The 3,442-nt window shown below is 58.1% G+C and overlaps 1 protein-coding gene across 1 annotated transcript in view; it reads left to right on the forward strand.

Annotated features, from left to right (window-relative positions):
• Positions 1–277: 277 nt before the first annotated feature.
• Positions 278–3,442, forward strand: part of P2RY2 (purinergic receptor P2Y2) — a 10,696-nt gene continuing 7,531 nt past the window's right edge. The window contains exon 1 of the mRNA XM_027699804.1: positions 278–403. The gene's annotated coding sequence lies outside the window, so the exon portion shown is untranslated. The remainder of the gene's footprint in view (positions 404–3,442) is intronic.

Genomic DNA, 3,442 nt, shown 5'->3' on the forward strand with positions numbered 1-3,442 from the left:
GCCCTCATCCCGGTCCCACCCATGGTCCCATCCCGGCTCCTGTTCCGATCCCAGTCCCTGCGGGGGGTGTCCCGTCCCTGTCCCAGCCCTAATCCCACCATGTCCCCATCCCGGCAGGAACATTCCCGTCCCGTCCCGGGGGTGGGGGCGGTCCCAGCGCTGGTGGGGGCGGTCCTGGCCCCGGTCCTGCCCCGTTCCCAGCCCGGTTCCCAGCGCCGGGAGGGCGGTGCGGCCCCACCCCCGAGCCCGTCCCGGCTCACACGCGGCACCGGGACCGGGACAAGGAGCAGGGGCAAGGAGCGGACCGGGCATGGCGCTGCCTCCGCCGCCCTCCTGAGCGGGGCCATCGGCTCCGACCCCCGGCACCGACCCCCGGCACCGACCCCCGGCTCGGCATCGCCCGGTGAGCGCGGTGGCAGCGGCCGGGGGGACAGTGGGGGGACAGTGGGGGGATAACGGGGGGATAATGGGACCATGGCGGGACAATGGGATGCGTGTCCTGCCCACACAGGACGGGCTGCGACAGGGAGGGACGGTGGGGGGGCGACCCCCGGGGTCGGGTGGGAGCGGGGACATGGGTGGGGGACACGCACACTCACACACATGGGTGGGACACGGACACACCGACACACGGACACACCGACACACGGACACACACACGGGGGTGGCACTTGCTGCGGGGTGGGTGCCACGGGTGACAGAGAGTCCCCACGCACCCAAAGCGGGGAGCCGGACACCGCACGGGCAGAGCCGACCCCCGATTCTCCTCGCACCCCACAAACTTGCCCGGGCTACCACTCAAAACCGCCCCAAAAACCCCAAAAATGCCCCCAAGCCGGGGGGGGTGGGAGCAGCAGCCCCGCACCGAGCCGCTGGCAGGAGCTGCCGAGCCGTGCACTCGAGGAAGCTCCTGCTCCCTTTGCTCCTCTTGGCCTGATTCGTTTGATTTTTTTTATGCGTTAATTCGCGATCATCTCTTTGCCGCTCGGTTTCTCCGCTCCCGGGGGAATTCACTGGCTGTTTATCCGGGATTTCCCGTACACACCTCTGCTCAAAGCCGTGGAGCTCGCTCCCTGCTTGCTCCAACGTGTGTTTTTCCACCTCTTTGCTTGCTTGGGTCCCTCTTTAAACTCTTTAGGGGTGTTTTAATTTGCACTGGTATGGGTGACGCTCTGATTTCAAACCCTTTGACTCCTTTTAGCAGCTCCTAACCCCCAAAACGCCCTTCTTTCCCCCCAGACACCCTTCTTTCCCAGAACTGGGCACTGCCTGGCATCACTGCAGGAACGACTTTAAGGGCAAAACGTCGAATTTCTCTTTCTGTTCCAGTTTTCTTATCGGGTTCTTGCAAAACCCATTTGGCAACCCACTGCCTTCCTGTGCACGAGGTGAGGAGCAGCAAACCCTGCCCTTGTGGGGCCACTGACACTGGGGGATGGTGCCCCTGGCTCAAGGTCACTGCTGCCAAAATTGGGCTGTTTTGTACCACCAAATTCCTCTTATTTCTACTCAAGCAAAGGGAACTTCAGCCTCGGTGCCTGGGGGGTTAAAGAGGAGACCCCTAAATATGCCAAGCCTTGAAGCATGGCCGTGTTTTGGGGTTTAGTGGTTTCTAAAACCCCCAGAAGTATTTTGGACTGTCGTGGCACTGAGTGACTTTATCCTGTCTCTGCCCAGTGCGATTTTTATCTCCGGCTCTTGACGTGGAGCCAAAGCCATGAATAGTTGGCCGGCACTGGAGCGTGCTGGGGCTCCCTCCTCCCTGCTCAGCACCCCCCAGGAAACCAGGCCACGGAGCAAAGACCCTGTGGCTTCCATGGAGGAGAAAATCATCCCCCAAAATCCACCCCGTGGCGGTGCTTTGGCTTCCCGGTGACTCTGGTGCCGTGGTGGAGCCTGATAATTGTGTTATCCGAGGTCTCTGGTTATCTCCCAGAAGTTTGGGGTTGCCAGGGTGGTTGTGGGGTTGCTGGGTGGCTCCCTTGGGCTGGTAGGTCTCCGTGGAAATGTCATTTCTCCCAGATATGGAGCTTGGAGGGGAAAACAGTCACCAAAAAGCAGGGGATTGATGCAAACTGGTCCCGCGCTCGTCTCCGAGTCCAACTGTTGCTTCCTCCAACGAGCACCAGAAAATCATGGAGGGCAAAACCCGAAGCCAAATTCCTGGTATAAACACCTCCAGGAAGCCTAAAAGATGCAAGTGTCTCATTTTTCATGTGCAATAAATAAAAAGCAAGGTCTGGGGGCTCAAATAGGATCGTCCCCCGATCCCATAGGGTGCTGCAGGGTCTCCTGGGGAGAAGGTGAAATAGGGATGCAGGGAGCAGGGAGCAGGCAGGGAGCATCACCTTTGCCAAAGCAGGAAGGAAGTGTTGATGGAGGGATTAAATATTGACCTGAGTTGATGTTTGCTGCCAGCAGGATCCATCCCCAGAGACCTGCTGTGCTGGAAATCAATGGGATTGATTTCCCAGGATGGAGACCAAGGCAGAAGGTTTTGGTACCAGCTGGGAAGCAAAGGTTGGAAGGGGGATTGATTCAGGGAGGAGTTCAGGGAGTTTCTTGGGGGAAACCAGAAATTCCCTGAAAAAATCATTTGTCCCAAAGCAAAACATTTTATTTGACCTATGAACAAAACCATAAAATCATTACATCTTTTATCCAAGCTCCCTTTCCTCTTTTGAGTACCTTGGCTCAAGGTACTACGAAAACCCTCCAGGAAACAAAAACACCCCCAGAAAAATACTTTTCACAGAGAAAACTAATTCAACTCTGCTGTTTGTCAGCCTGGGGACAGGAGGGGAAACTGAGGCCCGTGGCTGCTTCCTGGGGACAACTCCATTTGTGGAGTGGAGCTGCCCTCCAAAGGTGGGGAAAAGAAGAGAAACACGGATTCTTTGGGAGCTTAATTTGGGAGGAATGAGGGGTTCTGGTTATTTTTGGGGTGGAGGAAGGGGTAGGTCAGACCCACTGGGGATAAAAGAGGGACATGCCTAAGGCTCCAGGTGGGGAGATGGATAAAGCCTCTGAAGCTGCTTAGATATTCTGGAAATGGATCCTAGAGGTACCTTGCCTTGGGATCGCTGGAGAGAAGCTCCGGGAAGAGCTGGGGATGGTGGCACTGGGACAGCTGGGGATGGTGGAACTGGGACAGCAGGGGGTGGTGGCACTGGGACAGCTGGGGATGATGGAACTGGGAGAGCTGGGGATGGTGGCAGTGGGACAGCAGGGGATAGTGGCACTGGGACAGCAGGGGGTGGGGGCAGTGGGACAGCTGGGAATGTTGGCACTGGGAGAGCTGGGGATGGTGGAACTGGGAGAGCTGGGGATGGTGCCATAGGAGAGCTGGGGATGGTGGCACTGGGACAGCTGGGGATGGTGGCACTGGGACAGCTGGGGATGGTGGCAGTGGGACAGCAGGGGGTGGTGGCAGTGGGACAGC

The sequence above is a fragment of the Neopelma chrysocephalum genome, unplaced genomic scaffold, assembly GCF_003984885.1.
Source record: "Neopelma chrysocephalum unplaced genomic scaffold, ASM398488v2 Primary Assembly neopelma1_141, whole genome shotgun sequence".
Lineage (NCBI taxonomy): Eukaryota > Metazoa > Chordata > Aves > Passeriformes > Pipridae > Neopelma > Neopelma chrysocephalum.